Source organism: Nelusetta ayraudi, unplaced genomic scaffold (assembly GCF_046127955.1).
Source record: "Nelusetta ayraudi isolate G7.1 ecotype Tasmania unplaced genomic scaffold, CSIRO-AGI_Nayr_v1 ptg000004l, whole genome shotgun sequence".
NCBI lineage: Eukaryota > Metazoa > Chordata > Actinopteri > Tetraodontiformes > Monacanthidae > Nelusetta > Nelusetta ayraudi.
In genome coordinates, this window is record NW_027466054.1 from 6,209,412 (window position 1) to 6,230,362 (window position 20,951).

At 46.5% G+C, this 20,951-nt stretch overlaps 1 protein-coding gene across 1 annotated transcript in view; it reads right to left on the bottom strand.

Annotated features, from left to right (window-relative positions):
- The window catches only part of adgrl3.1 (adhesion G protein-coupled receptor L3.1), a 139,701-nt gene that overhangs the window by 110,084 nt on the left and 8,666 nt on the right, over positions 1–20,951 (bottom strand). The window contains exon 2 of the mRNA XM_076031163.1: positions 13,539–13,648. The gene's annotated coding sequence lies outside the window, so the exon portion shown is untranslated. The remainder of the gene's footprint in view (positions 1–13,538; positions 13,649–20,951) is intronic.

Genomic DNA, 20,951 nt, shown 5'->3' on the forward strand with positions numbered 1-20,951 from the left:
CCCTTAATGACATGCGAGACACAAGCGCACACATGGCAACACACACACACATACACACACACACACACACACACATGCACGCACACTTGTAGCGACACATTCGAAAAAGCCCAATCAGGGATTTGAAAGCGAAAGGGGCTCCACCCACCCAATTTTTTCCGCCGCGATGACCCCGTGGACGCTGATTAGCAGGAGCAGAACCTCTGATGTGAGTCGGGGGGTGTGGGAGAGGGTGAGGGGCTGAGGGGGTTCATGGTTGCTGAGGGAAAACACACTGTCGACCCACAACATTGCCGCTCCCCTGACACGGCGACCGCGACGTTCGTACCGAGCGTACATGCGCCCGGGCGTTTTGGTGGCACGGGGCAGTTTGCATACAAGCCCCCTCGGACCACATTAAAATCACCATTAATAATGAACCCGTGTCACATGTTTGTCGTGACTTAATCCTAACGCAACGAGACAAACAGTCGGCTCAGCTTCCTGTCCCTCGTTTTGAATTCATACGTTCTGCTGGTACAGCGAGAGGCGGCACGGCGGCTCCCACAGGCCATTTTCCAGCATGTACAGTATACACACACACACACAGGGAGTACACGGGTGCGTGTGTGTGTGTGTGTGTGTGTGTGTGTGTGTGGGTGGGTGAGGGGCTGGTGCACTGAAGGAATGCGCACAATTGTCATTGTGCCCCGAAGACAAGTGGCCCGGCTTGCAATCTATTTTGCAGCGCACTGGTTGTAAATCCTTTGTGTGGCTCCACAGCAAATATCTGCAGAGTGGCAGAGTGTAGCCTTAAAGGTATAGGTCACCCCACATCTGGACGCTACGGTCTGGCCATTGTGGTCTCGATTCAAGGTCCGCGGCGAAAAAGGAAAGACTGGCATCGGCTGTGTGCGCTGCAAACTCCCATTTTTGCGTTAGGAATAATGTGTTGGTTGAGTTTAGTTTATTTGCACCATATAAAAAAAAGAAGAAATACAATGTATTTGTAATGTAAATTACAGTGCTGGGAAGGAAGGGAAGCTAAAAAAGGGCTTATACATAGTCCACTCCTATCATAAAATAAATGTTCATGGTGAATTAAACTGTAGGGGGAATACAATAAGAACAATATAAACAGTAATAGTTCTGCTGCATGAATTAAACAGCAATGATAACAAACAGTTCTGCCTTTTTTTTACATCGCACAAAAAAATGAATCCGATGAAGATGAAAAAAAACGTCTTCATGAAAAAAATAACTTTTGCCATTTTAGGATGATGATGGTCTCATAACTATGTATGTATGTATATATATATATGTATGTATGTATGTATGTATGTGTATATATATATATATATATATACATATATGCACATACACATATATATATATATATATATATTAAAAGCCCTTGCTTGTTCCCTTTAAAATCATTTTCCCATTTAAATCGTTCAAAGCTCCTTGCTGAGCACCTCGTCCTCTCCCTCCATGTTAGACATTCTCTGCCCGTCAGAGAATTGCGTCTGGGGAGGCTGCGGCTTTGACCGACCGCTGCTGTTTCCGCATGGCTGCCTTTGGCTACTCTGAGGACGCTCGCAGAAATCCGATGCACAAAACCCACCCTGGAAATCCACCGCCAACGACCTCGACCGAGAGGCACCAACGTTTTTTTCCCTTTTTCCTTTTTTTCTTTTTTTTTTTGATTTCACACCGCCTGCCGGCTAGACACCAAGCTCCGTCCTGGCCGGCTCTGAACTTTCTGCTCCAGTCTAATCAACTCTGCACGCCCTCCCCTCCCTCATGAGACAAGACGGGCCGAGGCGGGCGGAGATGTGCAAGGGGAGAACGGCCAAAGCGGGAGAAATTCGGGAGATGGAAGAGGAGGGAAAAAGAAGTGGGAGAGCTGATGAGTAGGAGGGGGGCAGGACGAGGACTAGATGGGGATAAAGCGAAGGTGATGGAGGAGGGAGTGAGAAAGTGTTGCAGAGGAGGTGAGGCTGTGCCGACCAAAAACAACCAAAGCTCTCTTGTTCCACAAACTGAATAAATTAGCGATTCCACATCCAAATTCTGCAATAACAACCCTCAAAGATCTATCTTTCTGATGGTGATGTAAAAAGATAAGACAAGGAGGGGAAGAATGTTGCGATAAGCTATGACGAATCACATCATCAACAGTTGCCAACCAATCCTCCCTCACCCTGACGGGGAGAGTTCACATGTCCGGTATTTGAATAATGGTATAATAATGATTGGAACGATTAATTAAAAATACCAACTGTAAATACCAACTGTAACTATGACAGAGTGACATCAAAGTCATTGGAGATATTTTAATTGAAATATTTCAGTGAAAGTGTGAAATTTTTGCCTGGACATGATCAGGCTTGGCGGCATAATAACAAAAAATCCAATGCGTCACATTTAGAAGTCAAATCAACGTCGCACATTGGTATTTATCCAAGTTCATACTTATCAGCCAGCTTTTGTCCATAACTTATGGGAGCTGTCACCGTGACAGCTGATGAATTAAGCCTCCGCGCTCCTATCAGAAACACGATATATGCGAATGCACTCACATATAATTTAATTTCAGAGGTCAGTCATTTCTGGAGATAAATCAGCTCCGGGGACGTTCACATTCACAATGGGCTGTCTATTAAAATGGAAAATAGCATTCCAGCGCCACTTTGCGTCAAGGCTGGAAACAGAAAGTCAAGATGTCAGCAAATCGGCATGTTTATGTTTTATTTATATTAAACAGATTCTTTTGTTGCCGTTCACCGCAGGACACAGCACCGCACGTTTTCTCTTTCGCTGATGTTTATGCTGAAAATAATTTGCACAAATAATACTAACAATATCCTTTCTACGCTTTCTATGCTGAACGGCCTTAAAACACCCTTAAACACGGATGATTTGGAGTCGTAGGCGAACACATCGACTTATGGTCCAACCATCCCACAAACAACGTCATGCTGGCCAAACTCAACACTGAAGAAGAGAGTATAGCTATTATATTCTCTGCATCGACGTCTTGCTGCCCATTTCATTTCCTCCTTTATTTTTCCAGCCATTAGCATTAGCATTAGCACAAGCCTTTTTAATAGGGTGGCCCAAGGAGGACAGAGGCAGATTATTGGCGGACCAATTTACATGCCTCTGATATAATATTTAGACAGCTCCTTATGGGAAAAGGGCTAGAGTTAGCTTGTTAATTCACAGACTCACTATAAAACTGCTTCTTCTTCCCTACAGTTTAAAAAAGCTAATGTGATGCAGTGTCAAGCCCCCGTTAATTAGCTTTATTGTTGTTGGCTCTTAAACATAACTTAAAATTCCAAACTAAATGCAGCACAATCTGACACAACACATATGTTCAATACATCATCACACGACCGTACTCCCACTAAACCATCACTGCCTTTGACCTTGAAATGGAGGTTACAACTGAGCCAAGAAAAATTGATTTGAGAATATCTGACCTCAGCAACGCGGGTTGTCTTTGGCTACAGGGGCTGCGAGGAACAGAGCAAAACCCTCACGGTTGTAATAGTAGCACACGTATAACAAATGTATGTAATTTTACCTCATATGCAGATGCCCCACAAAGGCGAGGTTGATTTTAAAACATCTAATTTCGTCCCAATGCGTTGGCCCTGGCAACAGCCTTTAGTGGCAGCAGCAGCAGCAGCTGCAGCTGCAGCAGGAAGGAGAAAACTTCTCTTGTGCACGTCTTCAGCAGGCAATTACCACCAAAATTAAACAAGCGGCATATTTTCTCTAGTACGGAGTTTTCTTTCTATGCATCTTGGGTCATTATCTGTTGCAGGGTGCTGATGCAAAACTGTTGCTGATAAAGTAGCAAATTACAAAACTCTTCTCGTAATGGCCCTGTGTGATGACAAAATTCCCAGCTAATGAAAAAGCCCGACCAAACACTCGGCCGGCGAGCGCCCAGCACAACAAACACACACACACACACACACACACACATCGTCTCTCAGTCTTGGGTGGCGGTGGAGTTGAGTAACCCCCAAAAGGGGGGAAGTAAATGGTTTACAAAACTGCCTCTGATACAATCAATTATGTCAGCTGGAGACGCGGCGATGCTGATTCCACTGCCAGCGCTGTTGTTTTCCCCTTTGATTCGTCTGCCTTCTCCTTCATTACCCCCCACCCCCTCCCCAACATCAGCCATCGCCGTCTCCCCTCTCTTCCTCTTCGTCACTGCGCTCTGAACCCAGTACTGTCACAACGGATCCGTCAGAGCCGGCGCCTCAGAGCCAGAGGCAGGGAGGAGAAGCAAAGTTTGTGCGTGCCGGGACTGTGTGTGTGTGTGTGTGTGTGTGTGTGTGTGAGCGAGGGAGAGAGAGAGAGAGAGAGAGAGAGAGGAGAAAAAAAAGGAACACAGAGAGGGAGGAGAAAAGGTGGCGTGTACAGTGCTGAGAACAGCCACCTCAGCACTGAGTGATGCTGCGTTCGGGATCAGGGGAGGACGCGACACCCTCCTCCATTTAAACTCCCATGATAGAGGCCAGGTTGGGGTGGGGTTGGGGGTGTGCACCCCGACATCCGTCGCCCACTCGCCTTAGTCAGGTTTTTCATTTCCTTCCATTTGCCCCCTCCCCTCCTATCCCATCCTCCGCCCGCTAATCGCCCTCCCTCCCCGCCATTTATTTTCCTCCCCCTGCCATTATCCTGCACGCAGCCATGTTTTTTGGCTCTCGACTGTTCTTTTGTGCCGCTGGCTCTTTTTTTATTTTTTTTTATTCCCCTTTTGTGTGCTGTATCTCATGTCGCTCTCGACGCAACTTCAATGTCGGCGCACGTTCCTCAGATGCTTCTTTAAAGAAAGAAAAAAAAGACGCAAGGATTAAAAATGGCTGCCATTCTTCAGCTCCAATTATTTCAGGCTCCTTCGCCTGGTGCTCAACAAAAAGGGAAGATGGAAAGATTCCCAGGCATTGGATCTAACACATTCCATCATTCCATATATGTATATATATATATATATATATATACATATAATAGGGACATAGTGGTGCAATGGCCTGACATGAACAAGGTTGGCTAATTGGCAAGTCTAAATAATGTGTATCAGTTTGTGTGAGTGTTTCTTTGTGTGTGATCCTACGATGAACTGCCGACTTGCCCAGGATGCAACACCACCTTCACACCAAAAAGCTTGGATGGACTCCAACAACAACCCCTGCGACCCCGAGTGCACGGTAAATAGATGGATGGATGGATGGATGGATGGATGGAAATGCTGCGTGCTCTCCCCAGGATCGGCAAATTAAACTTTGGTGATTCAGTTTTGAGAGAGAAGCAAAACAAGAACGTCATTTCTGCATAAGACATTAGAACCAAACCTCATGCATTGCAGAGCAGATATGAACTGTGTATATCAGAGCCCTAAAATATTTATTCACAAAGGCCTTTCTGGGGCGCTTACTGGGCCCTGTTCATAAATTAATAATGCATAAGCACCAACAGTGGTTTATAAATATAAAAGGAGCCACTTAATGCTGGATTGTCTAACTGCTAAGGAAAAGGCAGTGGGACCGTGGACAGACCTGGACAGGACATGCACTTGCAGGCATCCATCCAGCTGCACCTTTCTCAAAGAGAGTCAAGTTGTGTCGCTGAAGAACTTCAGTCTCTTGTCAGCCACTTTGCGAGCTGCGCAGCGTCTCCTGACAAACGACTACTGTGATTCCAGATTATTTCTCAGCCAGCGCTTTTTTTTCTTCTTCTCCTTTTATATTAGACGTTGCATTTCTCCTCCACTGAGACAACATCACACATTTCAAGTTCAGGAGACTCTTTCAAAGTGCGCTGGGATGCGTGGAAGAGCAGCGGCAGTTACAAGGTGCAAAAACTTGTGTCTTTAACATGAAAACAGGAGAATTGTAGACTTATTACTGTTCCCTGCTGGGCCCAGGCTGCACTTTTCACAGGATTTCTGTTCCAAACCCACATCAATCTTTTGCGGGGAAAAAGACCCCCAAAAAGCTAGAAATGCCATTACCTGTCCTATCGTGTGTTGGATACCAATTCTTCATAGTCCCTCCCCTCTACTGCTATTGCATCCACAATCCTCATAATGACATTCAGCGTTTCAGTGTTTGAAATGCAAGGCTGTCGTGACCGCTGTTCCGTGATTGTGGGGCCAGGCGGTTATTTCCCCGCGCCGGCGCCAACCGCAACTGTTGCATTTTTGATAAGCTGCATCAATCCCCAAAAATAGCGTTTAAAAGCCAGGCGACACAATGAGCTCCGGCAGGATGTATACAGAGCGGTGATTCTGAGGCAATCAATGGAGACAGCGGAGGTAAACACAGTGCTAAATGTCAGCGATGTTGATTGCGGCGCTACAATATCATCTCAAGGCGGGAGACCCGAATAACCCAAATCAATAACCTAATCATTTCAAATTCAAATCATGCAGAGGGCGGAGGTCTGGATCTTATTGCAGTTTCATGTCCCTGGTGTGCTGATGTATTCCAATCAGCAGCCCCGAGCAGGCGGATGCATTGGAAAGCCAGTAATTTGAAGGAGCAGACGGCGCAGCACGGCCGAGCAACAGATTGTTTTGTGATGGTGATTTAAACGTGTGCCGTTTTTCGGTTCTTGCTACACGTCACATTCTGGGTTTGTATCGTTGCGACGCCAGGCGGCAGCCGTGCGGCGTGAAGGTGCCACGTAAAATGGGCGAAATTCCAACAAGATCTGAGTTTCAAAATGACAGTTACACTGTTTCATATTAAAACAGTGAGAGAATACTTAAGTTGTTTTTTTTTTTTTACGCCCGCACCCCCCCCCAACTTTACAAAGTCCAAACAAAAGAAAAACCAGTCTCATCAATGCTTAACGGAGCAGTGCGAGGGCTATTTGATCAAAAATGTATGCCCTGCCGCTCAGATCTCGTATTCAGGCTGCGGCTGGAAGTCTTGAACATTGACTCTCTTTCACATTTTCTAACGCGAGTTCCGAAAAACACGAGCTGAACGCGAGGATGACACAAGGGTCCCACCGGGGGTTCTATCTTTACCGTCACCCAACAGCCGCACAGAAGGCAGTAAATTCCAAGGATTTAATCAGCTATCAGGTATATATATATGTATATATATATAAAAATAGATTTAAAAAATTAATTTAGAATATAAAACCAGCAGTGCAAGTTGGCATGGCAACATGGACCCTTCCACAGTGTTAACCAGCAAGTTTAGGATGCAACGTCTAACCGTGTCAGGCATCTTAAGCTATGTTACATAATGCAAACGGTGGAGCGTATGGGCTTTGACATTTGTGGAACAAATTGACAAAATATCGAAACGTATTGAACAGCTACGAGTGGTTTTCACTGCCAGAGAAAGGGTTGGAGCAGCCTTTGGATGATTTTACGATTTTCTTTTTCTTTTTTTTTCACTCCAGTCTTCGCTGCGGTACCGAATTGTGACAACAAATCTCTGCAGTATTTGATGGGGGTAATTGAACTGGGAAACAGACACGCAGAGGCGAAACATCTGCGTCTGCATCTGCTGCGTCGCCCCACGAAAGCCCGTCAGGAAATCTAGACCCGATACGTATACTGAGCCCCGCAATTCGCGCAATTACCGTTGGTTTATGAGCGCGATGCGGCAACGAGGCGGAGGAGAAACGGGGGGGCCGTCGACGGTGGCTGCCTCAACTTGTTTTCTCAGGCTCCTCGCACAAATAAGATGCCTTAATTCTTCCAGGAATACAGCCGCCCTAAATAGCTGCTTTCTTCCAAGTTGTTGACAGAGAGCATCTCTGTGGGCCGTTTCCCTGTTGCCAAGCGTGCAAGCGGGGATTTTTTTTTTTTCCACTGCACTCAGGTGGAGTTGTTTGTGTTTGTAAGCACTGCGCATTAGATTCATTATTCATGCATTTACGTCAGTGTCTGCGCGATTGTGTGTGCGCATGTCTGTGTGTGTGTGGGTGTGTGTGTGTGTGTGTGTGTGTGTGTGGCCGATTCCCTGTTGCCCTGTCTGATTTGTGAACAAGAAAAAAAAAAGAAATAAAGAATCCATCTGGGGCTCAGGTCTCTTTAGAAAATACGCCAGGATACTCAGACACCTGGCAACCACACACGGTCAAGGAAGGGGGGAACTAAACCGAAACTTGCTTTTTTTTTTTTCTTCTTTTTTACAATAACCCAAAATTTAACACACAAAACTTCCATCCGGTACAGACCTCAAACGCACTCAACACCTGAATACTAACCAAAAAAAAACCAAAAATACAGCATGTGCAGGCCATTGAGTCATGAGCCTCGTTTAGCACGAGGCTCATTGACCGAGGAAGCCCATGCTCATGTTTGCATGAATGGCTTTAGCGAGGGAGGTGAGGTAGAGGCGGTGTTGTGGGCGGGGAGGGGGGGGAGCTGCACCGCGTTCACACATTAGCACAGTCACACCTGGGTTTGCGAGCGCGGCGGAGCCACGCAGTCTCGCACTATCGGGTGCCGAGGCGCGGCACCGGAGCGGCTAAAGGTTAAGTGCAGAGGGGTCGCGGCCCTCATGGCGCTTGTTGAGGGATTTAAACTGCAGAGGATTTTTTTTGCAGCCAGCTTACCACTCAGATTTTAAACTGTGACCTTTAAGTCACAGACTCGTCTCCTCTGAGCATATCCGTTACCGCAGGTCAATACATGACTGGTGTGGTTAATCGAGGCGCTAGCGCGCAGTCAGGAGCTATTCTGTGCATTCTACCCATCTGGAACAGCTTAGGGAGCCGCGATGGAAATATCACACTCTCCCAACTGAACTGATTTGGTGGAGAAAAAAAAATACTTGGGTATTTTTTTTTTTTTTACTTCTGTGTTCTTTTATGTTCATTGTATTACAGATGTTCTGGGTTACTTCATGAGTTGTGCAGGAGAGACCAAAATAAGCCTCGGCCTCAGCCTATTTCCTTTTTTGGTTACAGAGTCGGCTTCATTTTGTGAGAGAAAATATTGTGCAAATTTGTGTGTAAGTTTTCTTTTATTTTTTTTTGTCAGTTGAATGAACGAAATTTCAGTATTGTGCTTTGTAACCAAAATAAACTATTCATTCACAATTCATTCGTGTTCACCTTTCCGGCTGCCTGTTAATGCAAATAGCTCATCGTCCAATGGCATTGGCAGCAGCTAGGTGCATTGAGGGGTGTAGCCACAGTGGAGACGACCTGCTAGGGTGTAAGCCGAGCGAGAGGGGCAATTTAAGTGACTTCAAACGTGGCGTCAATGTTGGTGACAGACGGGCTGGACGGAGCATTTAAGGACCTGCTGGTCTCCTGGGAGTTCTGGGCTCGACCATCTCTAGGGTTTACAGAATATGGTCCCCAAAAGAGGAAATATCCAGTGAGCAGCAGGTGAGTCAGACAACTCACGATTGAAATGTTGATTGTAGCAGCAAATACATATGACATGTTTGTTGTCGAGGTTCTGAGCTTATCGCTCCCCGCGGCAGGTTAACACTGACGTTGTGGGGAGGGAAGAGAAAACATACATCACAAACCCCTTGACAGGTTAATATGAGAATATGAGAAGTGATGAGGAAAACACACATAATCCCGGAGCCTGGAGGTGGGTGCTGGATTGGAGGAGGAGCTGAAATAACAGTTGCATTGACTGGCAGAGGGGGAGTTGAGGGATTGGGGCAGTTCCAAAAAGAGCACCCGATTAAGAGGGTGCATTTAACATGTAGTTGTAGGGGGTGGCGCACGTCACTTGTACATCAGCCCAGCTCGAGTTTGCCTTGATTGTGTGAAGAGAGAACAAGCGGACCAGACAGAGACCATGGAAAGGCAACAATAAGTCAAAAAAATAACCTACTGGAATAACAAAGATATGCAGAATAACATCTTCGAAGGCGCAGCAGAGATGAGTCACGGCGGGAAACCACATTTGCTGCCACTGGTTGTCCGCTGAGGACAGGAAATTGAGGCCACAACTGCCCCAAAATTGGACAATGGGTTGCCAGGTCTGAGACCCGATTTCTGCTGTGACATTCGAGGACACTCCGGTCGGAATTTGGTGGAAACAACATGAAAGCACGGATCCACTCTGCCTCATCACCGCAGCAGAGGCCGGCGGCGCTGAGGACATTTTCCCGGCACACTCCGAGCCTCTCAGCACAAAGCTGAGTGTTGTTGAAATGCCTCAAAAGCCCGCTGACCACGTTGTGCCCGTCTCCTGATGGCTGCTTTCAGCAGGAGAACTTGCCGCGGCACAAAGTTGCAATCGCCTCAAACGGGGCATCTTGAACGTGACAGTGAGTTAACTGCACTTCGCAAACCACAGCCGGGAGGACCACCTCCGGCTCCGTGGGGGAGCAGCAGACTGGCACCAGGGGATGCTCAGTCGACAGCTCTGCAGCCGCTGACGTTACGTCATCCTGCCAATATGGAGCCGAATCTCTGAGAAATGTTCCCAGCACATTGTTGGATCCACAGAGAATTCAGAGAGTTCTGAGAAACTAAAGTGTGGCCAGTGCAGCACCGTGAGTGACCTCATGAGGTGACTGGAGATTTTTGAGCTCAACATTAAAGCTGTAATAATAATTTAATAAGAATTTCCATATCGGTTTGTTTACCGACATTTAAAAAAAAAATCTCACTATGTTTTTTAGGGGGGGGGGGTTCCCTTTAATTACCTCTTATTAACTTTGCCAAGAGAAGTTTGTCAAACGGCACAAATTATGAAGGTTATTTAAATGGATGAATTAATTGAATAAAATTGTGCCGGCAGTTTGCCCGCCCACTCCTTGCTATGGAGGGCGGCACTGCAAAAAGCTCAGTGTCAGGTTTTCACAAAGACAGATTTTTGCCTCTTTCAGCTGATCAGCCCTCTCGATTGATGTTTAATGTTTGGCCTGCCACTCCTCTCATCTCGCAGTTTCCTCCTACAACACAGGTCTCACGTTTCCAGACATCTGCCTCATGCCCAGCCCTGTGCGCGCGTGTGTGTGTGTGTGTGTGCGTGCGTGCGTGCGTGTGTGTGTGTGCCTGTCTGCGTCTGTGCGTGTGCGTGTGTGTGTGTGTGTGTGCCTGTCTGCGTCTGTGCGTGCGTGTGTGCGCGCCTGCGTGTGTGTGCATCCTTCCTGCTATGTGTGCACACAGGGGAAGACGGCTGAGTCTAATTGCACAGGCCCATCTGCTAATTCTGGGAAACAGACTTGCATCCTACAGACAGCCTAGACGAGAAAGACAAAAAAATAGAGAGAGAGAGAGAGAGAGAACAGCGCACGCAGAATATGCGCCACAAGTGCCGCCCTCAAAGCCTTCAACTTGGACCCCGAGCAGTCTGCACCGTCTCTCTGGCAGCTGTGTGGACGGCATTGACTGGTGTGGTTTACAATATGGGGCCTATTGTTTTAGGACAAAGGCCTCCGCACTCAAGGCAAAGGTCACATAATAAGACAATAAGCTTGTGCTTGGGAGGTGTGTGTGTGTGTGTGTGTGTGTGTGTGTGTGTGTGTGAGAGAGAGAGAGAGAGAGGGGGAGAGGGGGAGAGAGAGAGAGAGAGAGAGAGAGAGAGATCAGGTGCATTTTGCATTTAAGAGGGTTTTACAGATGGGATGGGCTCATTAATATTAATCTATGACTAAATTATCTGTATAAATTAATTTTTCATATTTGGGACAACTAAAACAAAGAATACCAAGAACAAACAAGAAACAAGAATCTATGGATACTTTAAATATATAAATGAAATAAATGCAGTTAAATAATGTCTTTAGCTCGGAATGAGGTGTGAAAATGGAAATTTCAGCTTCAGCCTCGTTTCCTGTTCAAGCATTACGCTCTTCCAAGCTGGCAAGAATGCGTCACATCCAGATAAGCGTTTATCGGCTTATCTTCCCGCGCATACGTGCACAGCGCTTTACATGCCATTGTTGTTTCAGCCGATGAAACGGATTCGGATTGGATTTCAACATGCGCCGCACTTTGTGGGTGTGCTGGACGAAGCCCGTGTTCACACGCGAGAGTCAGGGAAGCACCTGCTTCACGCAGAAAAAGAAAATCTGACGAGCGACGTGTCTCGCTTCCCGTTCCTTCTTTTCTCGCCATTGTTTCAGTGAAATAGAGACGAAACGCAGCCTTGGCGTCGCCGAGCCAGATTTCAAAAGCAAGCGGTGGTCATCATGTGAGGGTCGAGGGGGGAAGGAAGGAAGGAAGGAAGTGCACAGAAAGTGTGACAAAATGGGCAAAATATCAACTGGCAACCCACACAGACAAACACTTGTATACTGTTACAGTGCACAGTCAGCTAATCGGCCTTTTACATCCCAGCATATAGGTGCGTACACAAAGAGGTTATCCCAACGTTGTAGGATTTATAGTTACTCTCAAATTGTAGTCACACTGAAAAGCCAGCAAGTGTTTTAGCTTCAGGCGACGAAGGGGGAAAAAAAACAAACAGATAACAAGGCACATTAATTCACCACACTAACGCAATCTTTGCTGAGGTTAAATTAAAAAGAATCAAATATTTGCGCTTTTAAAATTTTCAGCATTCTCCAATGATGTTTATTTTATTTCCCCTTGAATTCGTCTTGGTTATTTAATCAAGCCAGGTCATCTGAGGTGACCCCACCACACCATTAAACGGATAGAGCTAAACCATCTTCGCCAACAGCGTGCGAAGCCGCAGAGAAGAGAAAGGAGGTGGTGAAAAAGAAATTATTCCTGTTGAAATCAACCAATTGAATCAATTAAAATGATAATCCTGCATGACGTGCAGCCTCGGGGGCGGCCTGTGCAGCAGGAACGCAATGGTTTTTTTTGTTTGCTTGTTTAGTCTTCGTTTTTTTTTTTTTATCCCGGGATGCCCCGGCCACCCGTCGATAACCGAGGACTTGCGGCCTCCTCTGTCGTCAATAAATTGAGCGCGCAATTTATCAGGCCGACTCCGGGAGACAGTATTTCTAATTAAAAAGGAGCTCGTAAATTTGACATTTTACAAGTCCGGCGCAGCCTGTAAATGCGCTGTAAATAAGTTGTAGTGAGCTACTTGGCGTGCGGATGGAGTTCTGGGGGGGTCTGTGGTTTAACCCCCCACCCCCTCACCTCCCAAATGGCCAAAAAAAGGCCAGTTGCTAAAGTGTTTAATCATCTCTGGGGCTGACAGCATGCACGCTGTCTGCTCCCCCACCTCTTCTTCTCACGCTGGGCTGCTTTGCTTTTCTTTTCTTCTTTTTTTCAATTTTTTTCAGGTTCACGTTTTGATTGGATTAGCATTTTTAAAGGATGCATTTTTTTCAGGGGGGCCAATTAGGGCGCTCTCGACCGCAGATGGGGCGGCAACCTCAGGGGAAAACACCGGGAGAGGTATTTTAGTCTATAGCAAAATAAACCAATAAACAAATAAATAAAAACGTACTGTAGAGTCTGCAAAAAAGCACAGCAACACACCGGGTGTGTTCATGAGTCTGACCGAGCCTGCTATGAATAAGAATTCGCCGTAAAGGGGTGTCGACTCCGTGCACGTTGCCAATGTGTAAACACTGTTGTCCCGACATACACGTGCACGGCTCACGTACCTGTTGGCGCTCGCTCGCTTTGTTGGGCTAAAATTGACAAAAACCTCCCAGAGAATCACATCTCAGTGGCGGTCGGATGTTCTGGTCCTGCAAAGACACAGAGGGGGGGGCTGGTGGGGGAGGGGAAAGGGCCGAGGGGGGGGGGGGGGACGGGGGGGGGGACGGGACGGGCGGAGGGCGGTTACTCGAGCTCGCCCGACTGAAGACCCTGTCATTTCTTTCCACAATAGAGACAGATCGCCGTAATACGTGGTGAATGTGCGGCGCGACGTGAATAATGGGCCCCATCCAGATTGTGCGAACGGCCCCATAACCCAGTCGCGCACCAGAGGCAGACAGTTCACAGGCCATTTTTCGCTCGTGATTACTTGTTTAGTGTTTGCGGCGAGCGCGCGCATGCACGCACGCTGTGTGCTTTGCCTCGTAATGACCCCATAAAAAGCGCCATGTGTGGAATTTTGTTCGGCCGCGCTTTGTAAACATGACGTCTGAAGTCAGCCCGTCCCGCCCTCCCGCGTCCCGCTTGTCGACGAGGGCCTGCGGGGGTGCACCGCCCCCTGGCCCGTCCCGTCCCATCCCATCCCATTCCGGGGAGTTTGATGCTGGGAAAGAAAATGTAGGAGAAAAAAAAACCAACAAGAAAATACAAGTGGGAGGGAGGGCGTCTGCACGCAGACACTTCTATTGTGTCGCGAGTGAAGAGCGAGAGGGATGATGAGACTCCAGATTGTTCTGTGGCAGAGCGCTACCCATTCTCCCGCGTGCAATTAAATCACTTACATGTCAGGGTATCAAACTTTATAATACTCCCGTTTCTCTGCTCGCTGCCACCTCACAGCTAACAAAGCACTCTCTCTCCCGCTCTCTCTCTCTCTCATTCTCTGTCCTTCTTTCTCTCTCTCTCTCTCTCCCTCCCTCTGTTCACGGCTGATTTACACGGGCGGCAGTTGACCACCAGATGCTTGAGACGTTTATTGGTAAGAGGCGGGGAAATAGTCGGCTCCGTTACAAAAAGGCGCAGATGATGCTAGTTTCTCTCTCGGCGCCTCGTCTACGTTGCACCTTCCCCCTTGTTTTCCTTCTCCCTGCTGGCTACCCATAGCAGCAGCAGCAGCAGCAACAGCAGCAGCAACAGCAGTGTCCCGCCTCCACACTCCTCTCCTGCGCAACGTCTCTCCAGGGTGTGCTCTGCACTCTCATCTCACCAGGGGTCAGCCTCAACGTTGAGCACGTTGCCTTGTGAGTGACGTCGCCCTTGGGTTTGTTTGCGCGCCTCTTGGCTCCAAGCAACGGTAGCAGGCTTGCGTGGTTAACAGAGGGGGTAGACTGGAAGCAATACAACGCTGTGCTAGTTGGGCCTCGGATGTTCCGTTTCGTAGCCGCTGACCACTTGGCACCGCTAGCGGGATTTCCACAGGTGCATGGCTGCTGTTACTAGTGTTGTAGTACTCGAGATTGGTCTTGGTCTTAAGACTGGTCCCCAGAGACTCTCCAGGGTCTCGTCTCGGACTCGGACGCATTTTTACTCGTTCTTGTCTCGGTCTCGGACTGGGCGGACCCTGGGTTTTTGATCAAGACCGATCAAGACTCAGCCAACGATACAATGACAGATAATAACGGAAAAGAATCCAGCTGCTGCATATTTACGCCCTGCTTGAGACACCCAGCGTGACACACTTGCTTCTTCCTAAAGGTTTTTTTTTTTTTTTTTTTTTTAATGGTTGAAAATAGTTAGCAAAGCAGCAAATTATTGAGCTACTGAAAAGAGATTGCTGTTGCAATTGCGGTTGATGTTCGATTTAGAAGCAAATTTGAATTTAAAAAAGATACTGGTGATTTTTTTTCTGTTTAGTTATTTTGCTTGGGGCAGTCTTGACTACAAGCCCAGCTTTTTCCCATAATAATGGTAATGAAGTTACTCTCCATAGTCTGTTTTCTTTATGTCCTATTATCCACTTGGTGGCACAACTTCCATTTTTGTGTATTATGGTTGAGTTTTTATCCGATCATATTTCAGCCAGCTTGCGTTGTCAGGTTCTATGAAATCCGGCCTTCAGAATCAACATTGCAGCCTCCTATGTGCTATGTGCCTCCTTGACTGAATAATCACCGAAACCCTGTGGCTGAAGAATATAAAGATTTAGTTGTTGAATCATCTGCAATTTATCATGTAAAAAAATGATGCAGTGGATTGACACAGCATTGCATGTCCAATAGTTGCATAACTGAGTAGTTCAATAGTTTGTTTTATTATTATCATCTCGTTGTCGACAATGCGCACTTTATTGGGCAAACTTGTTCAAGCTCACAGAATGCCATTTTGGGGGACTCGTTAAAACTTTGTTGAGAAACCACCTTATATTTCTAAGTCTTGACAGTATCATTGGCCTTAGACTCCTACTCTTGTGATTTTAAATGCTCTGGAAAATAAGCGTTAATTGATTAGGTCAACTTTATGAAGGAGATGTAAGGAGATGTTAAGTGTGATTCTGAGGGTTCTCGAGCTGTGGTGTCATATTGAGAGTATAATGTGTTAATTTATGGTGGACTAAATATAACATCACTGATGGCCTCGGCAAGAAACGCACAGCCCGTTGCAGCTACTAATATAAACAACCTGCCCGCTAATCCGCATGGTGTCAGAGCCGCTATCTCTGTGGCCCTCTAAGCCAGAGCTGTGCAGTAATTGGGTATGTTAGTCAGCATGGGCGGCCCGTAAACAAAATATTTACGGTTCAACGGGCAGAGCCTTCAACAAAGACGGATTCAGCCCCGTCTTGCGTTTGTGTACATGCGTGTGCTTCCATGTATTTATTTGTACACAAGGGTGGAAAAAAAAAATCACGTAACCCCCTTTTTCACCGTTACCACACACCGGCAGAAAGGAGAAAACACCCGAATCGACGGCATTTGCGGGAGATAAGTTAGGGCATCGCGCTCCTGCGCTAACACGGCATACATTATTCACACAGAGCTGGCCGACAAAGGAGGGATCAATGGAGGAAGAGAGGTGGAACGGACAAAAAGCTACGAATGCAGGGGCCGAGACAGCGAGAGAACAAGTCCGTGGCTGATCTAAGCGCGGGGGGGGGGGGGGGGGCGAAAGGTGGGGTGGGGGACGTGGGGGGTTTCATTAGGAATCATTTACGCGAACAGGTGGAAATTGGAGGAGGAGAGAAGATTAAAGATGCGGCGGCGGCCACGAAAACTCGATGCAGATATCAGCGGCGCATCGTAGCGTTTCTTCCACCTCTGAGGGGAAATTCTCCATTAAATCCTGAAGCGGCCTGCTTTTCCGTCATCGCACCGTCAACAGTTGTCAAGAGAGCGGCCTGAATTAAGCCAATGTGTTTTTGTATTTGGCCCAGAGACAGGGCGGCTCGGTGTTACTTGGTGGATAGTGGAATTGGTCATAAATGGCAACACGAGAAAAAAGTCTCTGTCTGAAGAGTATTACACTGGTAGTCTATGTTTCATGCCCTGAGGTCCTGATGCTTGCTTAAGCAAAATGGGGGCACCATATATTTGGAGTCGCATGGTAACAGTAAGCAAGCATTGGACAGCGCAGTGAGGAGATCATCAGCTCCAATGCTTGCCTGGATTTGAGTTTCAGTTCCTTCCTGGTGCAAGATAACTTTGAACTTACAGCTCCAAAGAGGAAAAAAACCTGGCGAAGAATCCAAAGTAATAATGTCCGACCAATTCAACTTAAAAAGAGAGTCACAGCAAAGTCTGAGGCAAAGTTAGCTCGACGGATCAGTCATAGATCATGAATACACTGAGTCATTTTGTTATCAAGCAAATGTGTTTGTATTTTGACCAGAGACAGGGCAACTGGTGGTTTGTGGAATTACTGGAGTTGGTCATAAGTGGCAACAGTGGAATCTCAGTCCAAAATCTATTGCAGTGGCGCTATATGTTTCATAACTTACATATAACATTACGTATAAAATTTACATTGGAACATTTCAGGTTACATCACTACATCCATACAGTGTTCGCAATAAACTGTGTGTCAGCCAACTTTGCTAAAGTACATTATGTAGGTCTGATTTATGCCTCTGGGGGGAATATGTTTGTTGTAAAAAAGGGGAAAAAAAAGAAATAAAGAAGAAGAACTGCTCTGTGTTTCGGGACTGGCATTTTACAATGCCGCTTTCAATTATCTCTATAGTTTCAGATATGAGACAGCACTTTTTTACAGTGGAGTCTGTGATACTGGATTAAATACTGCTTTTGCTGTCTGCGTTCTCTGATTTTACCCTCAGTATACCGGCACAAGTTTTTTATTTTCTGTTTTTTTCTTTAAGAAACCACATAATTGATTAGCTGAGATGATTTACAATCCAGTGACTCAATGCTGGTCGTTCTTGAGTTTTAACTCAGTTTTTAACTGGTTAAAAAAACAAAAACATGATCATTTAATAAATGGCACTAACTGCTGCTCGGGTCTGGACTTTAACATGGCTCATAAAGTTTGAAATAAAAACCTCGAACTGGAATGCAGAAGCCATGCGCCCTAAAACTCCAAATCCACCACAGATTACACATAAATGTAAAGTCATCATGCGGAATCTCCCATAATTCCATATTGATATCAACAGATGGCATGCTCCCTAACCCCAGTAATTCGGCTGTGTCTGTGCGGCCCGGTTGCGCAACTATGGGTTATTTTGGGTCTTTGCCACTGGAGTTTTAGGAAATGACTGCTGTTTTAGGGTCAAAGGGCGATTTAGCCGAGTTTGCACGGCCATTGTAAAGGCATGGAGAGAGAGACGGGCCTCTGACTCAGAGGGCATTGGGCGGCTCAGCCCGACTGAACAATGGAGAGGCGGATGTGACGAGAGAGAGGAAGACTCTCGGGCATTAGCGACTTCCTGTAGAGGGCGACGAGGGGCAGAAACAAGGCAGGAGAATGGATTTCACAAGGAAGATGCCGGCCGTTTTTCTCACAGTAAAACAATAGCGCTTTCTATTACGAGCCACCGCGGCTGTATTGATGTCCCGTGTCATTGCCATTACTCAGGGAGCCCACTGTATGTAATTAGTTTGGCTCCACAATGGGCCCCCATTCTGCTGCGCTGCCCTCAGTGATTCCGACTCGAGCAACAGATCGCGCCACCAGCCGCCACAGTTTGCTGTTTGCGCCTATTGGGTGGTAATTTACGTCGCCTCTAATTGAAAGCAGTGCGATGCCTTGCTGAGAATGGGTGGGGTCTGCCCCGCATATGCACGTTTAAAAAGCACAGCGGTCTCTCTCTGTGGCCCGCCGCATAAGCATGAAGAATATGGAGCAATACTGTATATGGTCCACCCAGGCGTAAAATTAAAGACTCTTGTCTACGTGGCCCACATAAATCTTTAGACGCGAGTGCAAGGGAAAGGGAGACCGGAGGGGGTTGGGGGGTGGTCTGCTAGGAGGTCTGTACACGATAGAACATAAAACCCTGTTGGTTTTCCTGCCGACTGTGAACCGCTTAACTGTTGTCAACTGCGCTCGATCTCGGGCGGTGAAATGTTCCCAAGCTTGAGTGCCAATCTGTACATGGACACACACAAAGATCATCAATTACATTGAGATTTTCGACATGTGTGGGGATTTGGACGCAGCATTGCAGCCGTACGCAGTACAAAAGTTGAATTTAAAAAAAAAAAAAGAAAAATCCATCCAATCCCCCTCACACTCTCACTCTCATCTTGATCCATGTGACCGACGTCGTCTCATCAATCATGTGGATACCGTCTCATGAGATCCAATCTGGGGGTTCAGAATGCATGTTACCACGGTGCACAAGCACAGCCATGCAATTTCTTACATGGTTAGAAAACAGATACAAGGGTGCATGTAAGTTATTGCCGCAGGCCCGCAGGCCAGAGCGGCGCTCATCTGTCTTGGAGTGACACTATCAGGGTTCCTTGTAAAACAGCACAGCTGGTAAAATGTTTTTATTGAGCAACGTGGGAGATACAGCGAGGACACAATTGGCAGGTGTTAATACGGGCCGAAAGGGGCAGAACCCCCTTTTTATAGCGCATGAATTGCATCGTTCCCGTACAAAGTAGCTGACGAAACCCAAATAGGGCCATCATATAATCAGAGTGGGGTGGTAACAGTAGGCTAGCATTGGATAGCACAGTGGCTAGCATGGTTGCGTTACGTTGTTTTACACTTCAGTCCCTTCATGGTGGAAGATAACTTTGAACTCAAAGCTCCAAATAGTTGAAAAAACAAAACCTGACTAAGCATCTTTCCAAAGTAACAACTTGTGTACTTTGTGTCGCACAAGAAAGAAAGAAAGAAGAAGAAGAAGTCGGAGAAAAACTTTGAGGCAAAGTTAGCGTCACTGATCAGTCGTTGATCATGAAGAAAATCAGAATCAGGTTATCAATTTAAACCAATTATTTGCAAATACTACCACATACTAGTAGGGCTAGGTGACAGGATGATACTCTACATATTACCGCCTCAATAAAAAACAATGTCTATCATGAGACAATATCCTCAACATCCTCATAAAGTTGTTTTGTTGATTGTCGTTCGGCGAAGGTCCGGGCAGAACGTCGCTGTTAAGTTTGCACTCGAAGCCTGAAGCCACCTTCACCCCTGAGCTCCTCCAAGTGGATCAGGAGGTGGTTTCACAGAAAATTATTGTGATATACTCTGATAAATGTTTTTGTCTATCGAGTCCTGCCCTACATACTGGTCACTTTGTTGGTTTGATCAGACATGTGTGACACAGTCTACTCGAGCTGGGCTTAATTTCTCAAGTTGCCAGGTGTTTAGACATCTTGCTGAATATGAAGAGAAAACACTGCAGTTTTCCCTGGTAGAAGCAGACAGGCAGTGAGCTAGACCATGCGCCACACTATCGTATACAGCAGGGGCACAGTTCCTTCTCCAAAATGCTGTTAGAAGAAAACCAGGGGAAATAAGACGCGGCTAACCTATAATGTAAAATCCAAACTCCAACACTTACAGGATTTACTTTTTTCCGACAAACATTTACGCAGCATGAGGCGACTCGCCCTCTCAGACTGACTTGCTAAACAGAAAATCTAGCCGCATGTGGTAAGTGTTAATTTCTGAACCCGTTCTTTAGTTTTGGTTGCAATCAAATGCATTTTTTCTACCACCAGTGGCTCTATCAAGAAGTGGATCTGCAATCTGGGCTTCACAAAAAGATGATGGCCCAAACACAGAGATCAAAGCTCTGCGAACACGGTGCATTAGACAGCCTCGTACTGTCACTCTACCATCTACAGAGGCTCATTCAAGAAATATTCCCCAGCATATCAGCACAACGATGAAGTAAACATACATTGTGAAGCCATTGATTATTCTACGTCCGCTAATGTTTGTGTTCCATCAAGCATGACCATCCAGTCACCCGCGCCCTCCTTCAGCCTATCACA